This window comes from Parasteatoda tepidariorum, chromosome 2 (genome assembly GCF_982258835.1).
Source record: "Parasteatoda tepidariorum strain Cologne lab strain chromosome 2, Ptep-v5.0, whole genome shotgun sequence".
Classification (NCBI taxonomy): domain Eukaryota; kingdom Metazoa; phylum Arthropoda; class Arachnida; order Araneae; family Theridiidae; genus Parasteatoda; species Parasteatoda tepidariorum.
Genome location: NC_141756.1, coordinates 33,284,922 through 33,298,197, shown reverse-complemented (window position 1 = coordinate 33,298,197; position 13,276 = coordinate 33,284,922). Strand labels below are relative to the sequence as shown.

Below are 13,276 nucleotides of genomic sequence, written 5' to 3'. Positions count from 1 at the left end.
TTACATAAAAAGCAGACACGCAAATGACAATATTATTTCTCTCTCATTCGGCTTACTCTTTACGCCCACTTCAAACAAGTTTGCGTTGTTCAGGTAAGCTCGAATGAAGCGAATCTTACATGAAGCGAATCTCAAGTAACGTATAGCTTTTTGCTCTATAAACTTATTTTAACAAGTCGCGCAATTTGAAGGGAGGACCGTGACGAAAAGAGTTACTATCTCCTTCATTTTTTTTTCTTCCGAAATAGAATCGCAAGCTAAAGAGAATAAATCCACATAGCGATACGAGGGGGCATTGCACGTTAATTAGATAGTGTGCGCAATTTCGAAAAAGCGAAGGTACCACTTTTTGTTCTTTTTAAAATCTTACATGTAAAAACTGAAATATGGCATTCACATGCTCTGGTTTCTCTTCATCCATCGAGTTAATCTTTCGCCTTTTACTAAAGATTACCGTGGAGAGGAACAATTTAATGAGCTTGACTCAATTTTTGGAACCCCATCCAACGGTGGGGTTATAAAACTAAGAAAAGAATTCGGGAAGATGGTGGGCGGAACTTTTCTATCCGGCTCTTGCCGCAGCTACGCTGTCGAAGGAGAGATAGATCTTATTTCTTCGTACCATCATTTTCTGCTCGAGCTGAATGAAAGAGACACGAGTCTCGCGCGATACTGAGGAGATGTTTTTCTCAAAGTCCACGCGCATGCGCCGCTCTCCTGTCTAGGGCTTCGCCGAAGAAAGAAACCCAATAAATAATTCAAAAACGGCTACCACTCTAGATATATTTCTACTTCAAGCATAGTATATAAGAAAACTCTAACCAGTCCTCTAGTGTACTTGCTTCGGCAGTACATATACTAAAATTGGAACGATACAGAGAAGATTAGCATGGCCCCTGCGCAAGGATGACACGCAAAATCGTGAAGCGTTCCACATTTTTTGTCTTATTTCGTCGTTTAAAGAGAAACTTTTACTCTATGCTGGAAGCTTTTGACATCAGAAAACTCAGAGGTATGCTAGAAAGGGAAACGCCTACTTATTACTGAAAAGCTTTATTCGGTATTGTGAACAGCTTGCTTTCAATTTTTCCTCCTCTAATAAAGAAAGAGCAAGCAAAATGAATATAAATTTAGTTTTCCTTCAACGGAACAAAATCTACGATGCGGTACATAAAAAAAAAAAAAATTAATAAATAAAAGTATCGGTTATAAAAGTCTATTTTTTACTACTTTGTTTGGGGAAAGAAAAGTATCAGGGAACATTGTAGTCTCTTAAAAGTTCCAGCAAATATACAGAATTTGCAGTGTGCTCGACAAATGCAACTGAGATTAATTGCCCGTGTTGTTGGCTATCTCAAATCCTCATTAACCTCATCGTGAATTTCAGTCACCATCCGACACAACATTATTATTAGTACTTACAACTTTTACTTTTAGATATCTACCACTGAAATTATGAGAGAAATGTTTGCATTATTTTGAAGGATCCTCCCCGTCCATAGCATAGCTGTGCTATGTTGGTTCCGTGGTAATGCTTCCAACTGCCGAGCAGTGGGTTTGAAGCCCGAGGATGGCATTATCATGCGACAAATAATTACATAAAAAGCAGACACGCAAATGACAATATTATTTCTCTCTCATTCGGCTTACTCTTTACGCCCACTTCAAACAAGTTTGCGTTGTTCAGGTAAGCTCGAATGAAGCGAATCTTACATGAAGCGAATCTCAAGTAACGTATAGCTTTTTGCTCTATAAACTTATTTTAACAAGTCGCGCAATTTGAAGGGAGGACCGTGACGAAAAGAGTTACTATCTCCTTCATTTTTTTTCTTCCGAAATAGAATCGCAAGCTAAAGAGAATAAATCCACATAGCGATACGAGGGGGCATTGCACGTTAATTAGATAGTGTGCGCAATTTCGAAAAAGCGAAGGTACCACTTTTTGTTCTTTTTAAAATCTTACATGTAAAAACTGAAATATGGCATTCACATGCTCTGGTTTCTCTTCATCCATCGAGTTAATCTTTCGCCTTTTACTAAAGATTACCGTGGAGAGGAACAATTTAATGAGCTTGACTCAATTTTTGGAACCCCATCCAACGGTGGGGTTATAAAACTAAGAAAAGAATTCGGGAAGATGGTGGGCGGAACTTTTCTATCCGGCTCTTGCCGCAGCTACGCTGTCGAAGGAGAGATAGATCTTATTTCTTCGTACCATCATTTTCTGCTCGAGCTGAATGAAAGAGACACGAGTCTCGCGCGATACTGAGGAGATGTTTTTCTCAAAGTCCACGCGCATGCGCCGCTCTCCTGTCTAGGGCTTCGCCGAAGAAAGAAACCCAATAAATAATTCAAAAACGGCTACCACTCTAATATATTTCTACTTCAAGCATAGTATATAAGAAAACTCTAACCAGTCCTCTAGTGTACTTGCTTCGGCAGTACATATACTAAAATTGGAACGATACAGAGAAGATTAGCATGGCCCCTGCGCAAGGATGACACGCAAAATCGTGAAGCGTTCCACATTTTTTGTCTTATTTCGTCGTTTAAAGAGAAACTTTTACTCTATGCTGGAAGCTTTTGACATCAGAAAACTCAGAGGTATGCTAGAAAGGGAAACGCCTACTTATTACTGAAAAGCTTTATTCGGTATTGTGAACAGCTTGCTTTCAATTTTTCCTCCTCTAATAAAGAAAGAGCAAGCAAAATGAATATAAATTTAGTTTTCCTTCAACGGAACAAAATCTACGATGCGGTACATAAAAAAAAAAAAAATTAATAAATAAAAGTATCGGTTATAAAAGTCTATTTTTTACTACTTTGTTTGGGGAAAGAAAAGTATCAGGGAACATTGTAGTCTCTTAAAAGTTCCAGCAAATATACAGAATTTGCAGTGTGCTCGACAAATGCAACTGAGATTAATTGCCCGTGTTGTTGGCTATCTCAAATCCTCATTAACCTCATCGTGAATTCAGTCACCATCCGACACAACATTATTATTAGTACTTACAACTTTTACTTTTTAGATATCTACCACTGAAATTATGAGAGAAATGTTTGCATTATTTTGAAGGATCCTCCCCGTCCATAGCATAGCTGTGCTATGTTGGTTCCGTGGTAATGCTTCCAACTGCCGAGCAGTGGGTTTGAAGCCCGAGGATGGCATTATCATGCGACAAATAATTACATAAAAAGCAGACACGCAAATGACAATATTATTTCTCTCTCATTCGGCTTACTCTTTACGCCCACTTCAAACAAGTTTGCGTTGTTCAGGTAAGCTCGAATGAAGCGAATCTTACATGAAGCGAATCTCAAGTAACGTATAGCTTTTTGCTCTATAAACTTATTTTAACAAGTCGCGCAATTTGAAGGGAGGACCGTGACGAAAAGAGTTACTATCTCCTTCATTTTTTTTTCTTCCGAAATAGAATCGCAAGCTAAAGAGAATAAATCCACATAGCGATACGAGGGGGCATTGCACGTTAATTAGATAGTGTGCGCAATTTCGAAAAAGCGAAGGTACCACTTTTTGTTCTTTTAAAATCTTACATGTAAAAACTGAAATATGGCATTCACATGCTCTGGTTTCTCTTCATCCATCGAGTTAATCTTTCGCCTTTTACTAAAGATTACCGTGGAGAGGAACAATTTAATGAGCTTGACTCAATTTTTGGAACCCCATCCAACGGTGGGGTTATAAAACTAAGAAAAGAATTCGGGAAGATGGTGGGCGGAACTTTTCTATCCGGCTCTTGCCGCAGCTACGCTGTCGAAGGAGAGATAGATCTTATTTCTTCGTACCATCATTTTCTGCTCGAGCTGAATGAAAGAGACACGAGTCTCGCGCGATACTGAGGAGATGTTTTTCTCAAAGTCCACGCGCATGCGCCGCTCTCCTGTCTAGGGCTTCGCCGAAGAAAGAAACCCAATAAATAATTCAAAAACGGCTACCACTCTAATATATTTCTACTTCAAGCATAGTATATAAGAAAACTCTAACCAGTCCTCTAGTGTACTTGCTTCGGCAGTACATATACTAAAATTGGAACGATACAGAGAAGATTAGCATGGCCCCTGCGCAAGGATGACACGCAAAATCGTGAAGCGTTCCACATTTTTTGTCTTATTTCGTCGTTTAAAGAGAAACTTTTACTCTATGCTGGAAGCTTTTGACATCAGAAAACTCAGAGGTATGCTAGAAAGGGAAACGCCTACTTATTACTGAAAAGCTTTATTCGGTATTGTGAACAGCTTGCTTTCAATTTTTCCTCCTCTAATAAAGAAAGAGCAAGCAAAATGAATATAAATTTAGTTTTCCTTCAACGGAACAAAATCTACGATGCGGTACATAAAAAAAAAAAAATTAATAAATAAAAGTATCGGTTATAAAAGTCTATTTTTTACTACTTTGTTTGGGGAAAGAAAAGTATCAGGGAACATTGTAGTCTCTTAAAAGTTCCAGCAAATATACAGAATTTGCAGTGTGCTCGACAAATGCAACTGAGATTAATTGCCCGTGTTGTTGGCTATCTCAAATCCTCATTAACCTCATCGTGAATTTCAGTCACCATCCGACACAACATTATTATTAGTACTTACAACTTTTACTTTTTAGATATCTACCACTGAAATTATGAGAGAAATGTTTGCATTATTTTGAAGGATCCTCCCCGTCCATAGCATAGCTGTGCTATGTTGGTTCCGTGGTAATGCTTCCAACTGCCGAGCAGTGGGTTTGAAGCCCGAGGATGGCATTATCATGCGACAAATAATTACATAAAAAGCAGACACGCAAATGACAATATTATTTCTCTCTCATTCGGCTTACTCTTTACGCCCACTTCAAACAAGTTTGCGTTGTTCAGGTAAGCTCGAATGAAGCGAATCTTACATGAAGCGAATCTCAAGTAACGTATAGCTTTTTGCTCTATAAACTTATTTTAACAAGTCGCGCAATTTGAAGGGAGGACCGTGACGAAAAGAGTTACTATCTCCTTCATTTTTTTTTCTTCCGAAATAGAATCGCAAGCTAAAGAGAATAAATCCACATAGCGATACGAGGGGGCATTGCACGTTAATTAGATAGTGTGCGCAATTTCGAAAAAGCGAAGGTACCACTTTTTGTTCTTTTTAAAATCTTACATGTAAAAACTGAAATATGGCATTCACATGCTCTGGTTTCTCTTCATCCATCGAGTTAATCTTTCGCCTTTTACTAAAGATTACCGTGGAGAGGAACAATTTAATGAGCTTGACTCAATTTTTGGAACCCCATCCAACGGTGGGGTTATAAAACTAAGAAAAGAATTCGGAAGATGGTGGGCGGAACTTTTCTATCCGGCTCTTGCCGCAGCTACGCTGTCGAAGGAGAGATAGATCTTATTTCTTCGTACCATCATTTTCTGCTCGAGCTGAATGAAAGAGACACGAGTCTCGCGCGATACTGAGGAGATGTTTTTCTCAAAGTCCACGCGCATGCGCCGCTCTCCTGTCTAGGGCTTCGCCGAAGAAAGAAACCCAATAAATAATTCAAAAACGGCTACCACTCTAATATATTTCTACTTCAAGCATAGTATATAAGAAAACTCTAACCAGTCCTCTAGTGTACTTGCTTCGGCAGTACATATACTAAAATTGGAACGATACAGAGAAGATTAGCATGGCCCCTGCGCAAGGATGACACGCAAAATCGTGAAGCGTTCCACATTTTTTGTCTTATTTCGTCGTTTAAAGAGAAACTTTTACTCTATGCTGGAAGCTTTTGACATCAGAAAACTCAGAGGTATGCTAGAAAGGGAAACGCCTACTTATTACTGAAAAGCTTTATTCGGTATTGTGAACAGCTTGCTTTCAATTTTTCCTCCTCTAATAAAGAAAGAGCAAGCAAAATGAATATAAATTTAGTTTTCCTTCAACGGAACAAAATCTACGATGCGGTACATAAAAAAAAAAAAAATTAATAAATAAAAGTATCGGTTATAAAAGTCTATTTTTTACTACTTTGTTTGGGGAAAGAAAAGTATCAGGGAACATTGTAGTCTCTTAAAAGTTCCAGCAAATATACAGAATTTGCAGTGTGCTCGACAAATGCAACTGAGATTAATTGCCCGTGTTGTTGGCTATCTCAAATCCTCATTAACCTCATCGTGAATTTCAGTCACCATCCGACACAACATTATTATTAGTACTTACAACTTTTACTTTTTAGATATCTACCACTGAAATTATGAGAGAAATGTTTGCATTATTTTGAAGGATCCTCCCCGTCCATAGCATAGCTGTGCTATGTTGGTTCCGTGGTAATGCTTCCAACTGCCGAGCAGTGGGTTTGAAGCCCGAGGATGGCATTATCATGCGACAAATAATTACATAAAAAGCAGACACGCAAATGACAATATTATTTCTCTCTCATTCGGCTTACTCTTTACGCCCACTTCAAACAAGTTTGCGTTGTTCAGGTAAGCTCGAATGAAGCGAATCTTACATGAAGCGAATCTCAAGTAACGTATAGCTTTTTGCTCTATAAACTTATTTTAACAAGTCGCGCAATTTGAAGGGAGGACCGTGACGAAAAGAGTTACTATCTCCTTCATTTTTTTTTCTTCCGAAATAGAATCGCAAGCTAAAGAGAATAAATCCACATAGCGATACGAGGGGGCATTGCACGTTAATTAGATAGTGTGCGCAATTTCGAAAAAGCGAAGGTACCACTTTTTGTTCTTTTTAAAATCTTACATGTAAAAACTGAAATATGGCATTCACATGCTCTGGTTTCTCTTCATCCATCGAGTTAATCTTTCGCCTTTTACTAAAGATTACCGTGGAGAGGAACAATTTAATGAGCTTGACTCAATTTTTGGAACCCCATCCAACGGTGGGGTTATAAAACTAAGAAAAGAATTCGGGAAGATGGTGGGCGGAACTTTTCTATCCGGCTCTTGCCGCAGCTACGCTGTCGAAGGAGAGATAGATCTTATTTCTTCGTACCATCATTTTCTGCTCGAGCTGAATGAAAGAGACACGAGTCTCGCGCGATACTGAGGAGATGTTTTTCTCAAAGTCCACGCGCATGCGCCGCTCTCCTGTCTAGGGCTTCGCCGAAGAAAGAAACCCAATAAATAATTCAAAAACGGCTACCACTCTAATATATTTCTACTTCAAGCATAGTATATAAGAAAACTCTAACCAGTCCTCTAGTGTACTTGCTTCGGCAGTACATATACTAAAATTGGAACGATACAGAGAAGATTAGCATGGCCCCTGCGCAAGGATGACACGCAAAATCGTGAAGCGTTCCACATTTTTTGTCTTATTTCGTCGTTTAAAGAGAAACTTTTACTCTATGCTGGAAGCTTTTGACATCAGAAAACTCAGAGGTATGCTAGAAAGGGAAACGCCTACTTATTACTGAAAAGCTTTATTCGGTATTGTGAACAGCTTGCTTTCAATTTTTCCTCCTCTAATAAAGAAAGAGCAAGCAAAATGAATATAAATTTAGTTTTCCTTCAACGGAACAAAATCTACGATGCGGTACATAAAAAAAAAAAAAATTAATAAATAAAAGTATCGGTTATAAAAGTCTATTTTTTACTACTTTGTTTGGGGAAAGAAAAGTATCAGGGAACATTGTAGTCTCTTAAAAGTTCCAGCAAATATACAGAATTTGCAGTGTGCTCGACAAATGCAACTGAGATTAATTGCCCGTGTTGTTGGCTATCTCAAATCCTCATTAACCTCATCGTGAATTTCAGTCACCATCCGACACAACATTATTATTAGTACTTACAACTTTTACTTTTTAGATATCTACCACTGAAATTATGAGAGAAATGTTTGCATTATTTTGAAGGATCCTCCCCGTCCATAGCATAGCTGTGCTATGTTGGTTCCGTGGTAATGCTTCCAACTGCCGAGCAGTGGGTTTGAAGCCCGAGGATGGCATTATCATGCGACAAATAATTACATAAAAAGCAGACACGCAAATGACAATATTATTTCTCTCTCATTCGGCTTACTCTTTACGCCCACTTCAAACAAGTTTGCGTTGTTCAGGTAAGCTCGAATGAAGCGAATCTTACATGAAGCGAATCTCAAGTAACGTATAGCTTTTTGCTCTATAAACTTATTTTAACAAGTCGCGCAATTTGAAGGGAGGACCGTGACGAAAAGAGTTACTATCTCCTTCATTTTTTTTTCTTCCGAAATAGAATCGCAAGCTAAAGAGAATAAATCCACATAGCGATACGAGGGGGCATTGCACGTTAATTAGATAGTGTGCGCAATTTCGAAAAAGCGAAGGTACCACTTTTTGTTCTTTTTAAAATCTTACATGTAAAAACTGAAATATGGCATTCACATGCTCTGGTTTCTCTTCATCCATCGAGTTAATCTTCGCCTTTTACTAAAGATTACCGTGGAGAGGAACAATTTAATGAGCTTGACTCAATTTTTGGAACCCCATCCAACGGTGGGGTTATAAAACTAAGAAAAGAATTCGGGAAGATGGTGGGCGGAACTTTTCTATCCGGCTCTTGCCGCAGCTACGCTGTCGAAGGAGAGATAGATCTTATTTCTTCGTACCATCATTTTCTGCTCGAGCTGAATGAAAGAGACACGAGTCTCGCGCGATACTGAGGAGATGTTTTTCTCAAAGTCCACGCGCATGCGCCGCTCTCCTGTCTAGGGCTTCGCCGAAGAAAGAAACCCAATAAATAATTCAAAAACGGCTACCACTCTAATATATTTCTACTTCAAGCATAGTATATAAGAAAACTCTAACCAGTCCTCTAGTGTACTTGCTTCGGCAGTACATATACTAAAATTGGAACGATACAGAGAAGATTAGCATGGCCCCTGCGCAAGGATGACACGCAAAATCGTGAAGCGTTCCACATTTTTTGTCTTATTTCGTCGTTTAAAGAGAAACTTTTACTCTATGCTGGAAGCTTTTGACATCAGAAAACTCAGAGGTATGCTAGAAAGGGAAACGCCTACTTATTACTGAAAAGCTTTATTCGGTATTGTGAACAGCTTGCTTTCAATTTTTCCTCCTCTAATAAAGAAAGAGCAAGCAAAATGAATATAAATTTAGTTTTCCTTCAACGGAACAAAATCTACGATGCGGTACATAAAAAAAAAAAAAATTAATAAATAAAAGTATCGGTTATAAAAGTCTATTTTTTACTACTTTGTTTGGGGAAAGAAAAGTATCAGGGAACATTGTAGTCTCTTAAAAGTTCCAGCAAATATACAGAATTTGCAGTGTGCTCGACAAATGCAACTGAGATTAATTGCCCGTGTTGTTGGCTATCTCAAATCCTCATTAACCTCATCGTGAATTTCAGTCACCATCCGACACAACATTATTATTAGTACTTACAACTTTTACTTTTTAGATATCTACCACTGAAATTATGAGAGAAATGTTTGCATTATTTTGAAGGATCCTCCCCGTCCATAGCATAGCTGTGCTATGTTGGTTCCGTGGTAATGCTTCCAACTGCCGAGCAGTGGGTTTGAAGCCCGAGGATGGCATTATCATGCGACAAATAATTACATAAAAAGCAGACACGCAAATGACAATATTATTTCTCTCTCATTCGGCTTACTCTTTACGCCCACTTCAAACAAGTTTGCGTTGTTCAGGTAAGCTCGAATGAAGCGAATCTTACATGAAGCGAATCTCAAGTAACGTATAGCTTTTTGCTCTATAAACTTATTTTAACAAGTCGCGCAATTTGAAGGGAGGACCGTGACGAAAAGAGTTACTATCTCCTTCATTTTTTTTTCTTCCGAAATAGAATCGCAAGCTAAAGAGAATAAATCCACATAGCGATACGAGGGGGCATTGCACGTTAATTAGATAGTGTGCGCAATTTCGAAAAAGCGAAGGTACCACTTTTTGTTCTTTTTAAAATCTTACATGTAAAAACTGAAATATGGCATTCACATGCTCTGGTTTCTCTTCATCCATCGAGTTAATCTTTCGCCTTTTACTAAAGATTACCGTGGAGAGGAACAATTTAATGAGCTTGACTCAATTTTTGGAACCCCATCCAACGGTGGGGTTATAAAACTAAGAAAAGAATTCGGGAAGATGGTGGGCGGAACTTTTCTATCCGGCTCTTGCCGCAGCTACGCTGTCGAAGGAGAGATAGATCTTATTTCTTCGTACCATCATTTTCTGCTCGAGCTGAATGAAAGAGACACGAGTCTCGCGCGATACTGAGGAGATGTTTTTCTCAAAGTCCACGCGCATGCGCCGCTCTCCTGTCTAGGGCTTCGCCGAAGAAAGAAACCCAATAAATAATTCAAAAACGGCTACCACTCTAATATATTTCTACTTCAAGCATAGTATATAAGAAAACTCTAACCAGTCCTCTAGTGTACTTGCTTCGGCAGTACATATACTAAAATTGGAACGATACAGAGAAGATTAGCATGGCCCCTGCGCAAGGATGACACGCAAAATCGTGAAGCGTTCCACATTTTTTGTCTTATTTCGTCGTTTAAAGAGAAACTTTTACTCTATGCTGGAAGCTTTTGACATCAGAAAACTCAGAGGTATGCTAGAAAGGGAAACGCCTACTTATTACTGAAAAGCTTTATTCGGTATTGTGAACAGCTTGCTTTCAATTTTTCCTCCTCTAATAAAGAAAGAGCAAGCAAAATGAATATAAATTTAGTTTTCCTTCAACGGAACAAAATCTACGATGCGGTACATAAAAAAAAAAAAAATTAATAAATAAAAGTATCGGTTATAAAAGTCTATTTTTTACTACTTTGTTTGGGGAAAGAAAAGTATCAGGGAACATTGTAGTCTCTTAAAAGTTCCAGCAAATATACAGAATTTGCAGTGTGCTCGACAAATGCAACTGAGATTAATTGCCCGTGTTGTTGGCTATCTCAAATCCTCATTAACCTCATCGTGAATTTCAGTCACCATCCGACACAACATTATTATTAGTACTTACAACTTTTACTTTTTAGATATCTACCACTGAAATTATGAGAGAAATGTTTGCATTATTTTGAAGGATCCTCCCCGTCCATAGCATAGCTGTGCTATGTTGGTTCCGTGGTAATGCTTCCAACTGCCGAGCAGTGGGTTTGAAGCCCGAGGATGGCATTATCATGCGACAAATAATTACATAAAAAGCAGACACGCAAATGACAATATTATTTCTCTCTCATTCGGCTTACTCTTTACGCCCACTTCAAACAAGTTTGCGTTGTTCAGGTAAGCTCGAATGAAGCGAATCTTACATGAAGCGAATCTCAAGTAACGTATAGCTTTTTGCTCTATAAACTTATTTTAACAAGTCGCGCAATTTGAAGGGAGGACCGTGACGAAAAGAGTTACTATCTCCTTCATTTTTTTTTCTTCCGAAATAGAATCGCAAGCTAAAGAGAATAAATCCACATAGCGATACGAGGGGGCATTGCACGTTAATTAGATAGTGTGCGCAATTTCGAAAAAGCGAAGGTACCACTTTTTGTTCTTTTTAAAATCTTACATGTAAAAACTGAAATATGGCATTCACATGCTCTGGTTTCTCTTCATCCATCGAGTTAATCTTTCGCCTTTTACTAAAGATTACCGTGGAGAGGAACAATTTAATGAGCTTGACTCAATTTTTGGAACCCCATCCAACGGTGGGGTTATAAAACTAAGAAAAGAATTCGGGAAGATGGTGGGCGGAACTTTTCTATCCGGCTCTTGCCGCAGCTACGCTGTCGAAGGAGAGATAGATCTTATTTCTTCGTACCATCATTTTCTGCTCGAGCTGAATGAAAGAGACACGAGTCTCGCGCGATACTGAGGAGATGTTTTTCTCAAAGTCCACGCGCATGCGCCGCTCTCCTGTCTAGGGCTTCGCCGAAGAAAGAAACCCAATAAATAATTCAAAAACGGCTACCACTCTAATATATTTCTACTTCAAGCATAGTATATAAGAAAACTCTAACCAGTCCTCTAGTGTACTTGCTTCGGCAGTACATATACTAAAATTGGAACGATACAGAGAAGATTAGCATGGCCCCTGCGCAAGGATGACACGCAAAATCGTGAAGCGTTCCACATTTTTTGTCTTATTTCGTCGTTTAAAGAGAAACTTTTACTCTATGCTGGAAGCTTTTGACATCAGAAAACTCAGAGGTATGCTAGAAAGGGAAACGCCTACTTATTACTGAAAAGCTTTATTCGGTATTGTGAACAGCTTGCTTTCAATTTTTCCTCCTCTAATAAAGAAAGAGCAAGCAAAATGAATATAAATTTAGTTTTCCTTCAACGGAACAAAATCTACGATGCGGTACATAAAAAAAAAAAAAATTAATAAATAAAAGTATCGGTTATAAAAGTCTATTTTTTACTACTTTGTTTGGGGAAAGAAAAGTATCAGGGAACATTGTAGTCTCTTAAAAGTTCCAGCAAATATACAGAATTTGCAGTGTGCTCGACAAATGCAACTGAGATTAATTGCCCGTGTTGTTGGCTATCTCAAATCCTCATTAACCTCATCGTGAATTTCAGTCACCATCCGACACAACATTATTATTAGTACTTACAACTTTTACTTTTTAGATATCTACCACTGAAATTATGAGAGAAATGTTTGCATTATTTTGAAGGATCCTCCCCGTCCATAGCATAGCTGTGCTATGTTGGTTCCGTGGTAATGCTTCCAACTGCCGAGCAGTGGGTTTGAAGCCCGAGGATGGCATTATCATGCGACAAATAATTACATAAAAAGCAGACACGCAAATGACAATATTATTTCTCTCTCATTCGGCTTACTCTTTACGCCCACTTCAAACAAGTTTGCGTTGTTCAGGTAAGCTCGAATGAAGCGAATCTTACATGAAGCGAATCTCAAGTAACGTATAGCTTTTTGCTCTATAAACTTATTTTAACAAGTCGCGCAATTTGAAGGGAGGACCGTGACGAAAAGAGTTACTATCTCCTTCATTTTTTTTTCTTCCGAAATAGAATCGCAAGCTAAAGAGAATAAATCCACATAGCGATACGAGGGGGCATTGCACGTTAATTAGATAGTGTGCGCAATTTCGAAAAAGCGAAGGTACCACTTTTTGTTCTTTTTAAAATCTTACATGTAAAAACTGAAATATGGCATTCACATGCTCTGGTTTCTCTTCATCCATCGAGTTAATCTTTCGCCTTTTACTAAAGATTACCGTGGAGAGGAACAATTTAATGAGCTTGACTCAATTTTTGGAACCCCATCCAACGGTGGGGTTATAAAACTAAGAA

At 38.4% G+C, this 13,276-nt stretch overlaps 17 non-coding genes across 17 annotated transcripts; all 17 read left to right on the top strand.

Annotated features, from left to right (window-relative positions):
* Nucleotides 1-397: 397 nt before the first annotated feature.
* On the top strand, nucleotides 398-516 carry LOC147814947 (U5 spliceosomal RNA). Its single transcript, XR_015432042.1, has one exon. It is a non-coding gene; the product is annotated as a U5 spliceosomal RNA (small nuclear RNA).
* Nucleotides 517-834: 318 nt separating this feature from the next.
* LOC147814946 (U6 spliceosomal RNA) lies at nucleotides 835-941 on the top strand. Its single transcript, XR_015432066.1, has one exon. It is a non-coding gene; the product is annotated as a U6 spliceosomal RNA (small nuclear RNA).
* A 1,049-nt stretch (nucleotides 942-1,990) lies between these two features.
* LOC147814945 (U5 spliceosomal RNA) lies at nucleotides 1,991-2,109 on the top strand. Its single transcript, XR_015432041.1, has one exon. It is a non-coding gene; the product is annotated as a U5 spliceosomal RNA (small nuclear RNA).
* Nucleotides 2,110-2,426: 317 nt separating this feature from the next.
* On the top strand, nucleotides 2,427-2,533 carry LOC147814944 (U6 spliceosomal RNA). Its single transcript, XR_015432055.1, has one exon. It is a non-coding gene; the product is annotated as a U6 spliceosomal RNA (small nuclear RNA).
* Nucleotides 2,534-3,582: 1,049 nt separating this feature from the next.
* Nucleotides 3,583-3,701, top strand: LOC147814943 (U5 spliceosomal RNA). Its single transcript, XR_015432040.1, has one exon. It is a non-coding gene; the product is annotated as a U5 spliceosomal RNA (small nuclear RNA).
* A 317-nt stretch (nucleotides 3,702-4,018) lies between these two features.
* LOC147814942 (U6 spliceosomal RNA) lies at nucleotides 4,019-4,125 on the top strand. Its single transcript, XR_015432043.1, has one exon. It is a non-coding gene; the product is annotated as a U6 spliceosomal RNA (small nuclear RNA).
* A 1,050-nt stretch (nucleotides 4,126-5,175) lies between these two features.
* On the top strand, nucleotides 5,176-5,294 carry LOC147814941 (U5 spliceosomal RNA). Its single transcript, XR_015432039.1, has one exon. It is a non-coding gene; the product is annotated as a U5 spliceosomal RNA (small nuclear RNA).
* A 316-nt stretch (nucleotides 5,295-5,610) lies between these two features.
* Nucleotides 5,611-5,717, top strand: LOC147814940 (U6 spliceosomal RNA). The gene has a single exon (XR_015432032.1). It is a non-coding gene; the product is annotated as a U6 spliceosomal RNA (small nuclear RNA).
* Nucleotides 5,718-6,768: 1,051 nt separating this feature from the next.
* LOC147814939 (U5 spliceosomal RNA) lies at nucleotides 6,769-6,887 on the top strand. Its single transcript, XR_015432038.1, has one exon. It is a non-coding gene; the product is annotated as a U5 spliceosomal RNA (small nuclear RNA).
* Nucleotides 6,888-7,204: 317 nt separating this feature from the next.
* LOC147814938 (U6 spliceosomal RNA) lies at nucleotides 7,205-7,311 on the top strand. Its single transcript, XR_015432023.1, has one exon. It is a non-coding gene; the product is annotated as a U6 spliceosomal RNA (small nuclear RNA).
* Nucleotides 7,312-8,362: 1,051 nt separating this feature from the next.
* On the top strand, nucleotides 8,363-8,480 carry LOC147814937 (U5 spliceosomal RNA). The gene has a single exon (XR_015432167.1). It is a non-coding gene; the product is annotated as a U5 spliceosomal RNA (small nuclear RNA).
* Nucleotides 8,481-8,797: 317 nt separating this feature from the next.
* Nucleotides 8,798-8,904, top strand: LOC147814936 (U6 spliceosomal RNA). Its single transcript, XR_015432012.1, has one exon. It is a non-coding gene; the product is annotated as a U6 spliceosomal RNA (small nuclear RNA).
* Nucleotides 8,905-9,955: 1,051 nt separating this feature from the next.
* Nucleotides 9,956-10,074, top strand: LOC147814935 (U5 spliceosomal RNA). Its single transcript, XR_015432037.1, has one exon. It is a non-coding gene; the product is annotated as a U5 spliceosomal RNA (small nuclear RNA).
* A 317-nt stretch (nucleotides 10,075-10,391) lies between these two features.
* On the top strand, nucleotides 10,392-10,498 carry LOC147814934 (U6 spliceosomal RNA). Its single transcript, XR_015432001.1, has one exon. It is a non-coding gene; the product is annotated as a U6 spliceosomal RNA (small nuclear RNA).
* A 1,051-nt stretch (nucleotides 10,499-11,549) lies between these two features.
* On the top strand, nucleotides 11,550-11,668 carry LOC147814933 (U5 spliceosomal RNA). Its single transcript, XR_015432036.1, has one exon. It is a non-coding gene; the product is annotated as a U5 spliceosomal RNA (small nuclear RNA).
* A 317-nt stretch (nucleotides 11,669-11,985) lies between these two features.
* On the top strand, nucleotides 11,986-12,092 carry LOC147814932 (U6 spliceosomal RNA). Its single transcript, XR_015431990.1, has one exon. It is a non-coding gene; the product is annotated as a U6 spliceosomal RNA (small nuclear RNA).
* Nucleotides 12,093-13,143: 1,051 nt separating this feature from the next.
* LOC147814931 (U5 spliceosomal RNA) lies at nucleotides 13,144-13,262 on the top strand. Its single transcript, XR_015432035.1, has one exon. It is a non-coding gene; the product is annotated as a U5 spliceosomal RNA (small nuclear RNA).
* The last annotated feature ends 14 nt before the right edge of the window (nucleotides 13,263-13,276 follow it).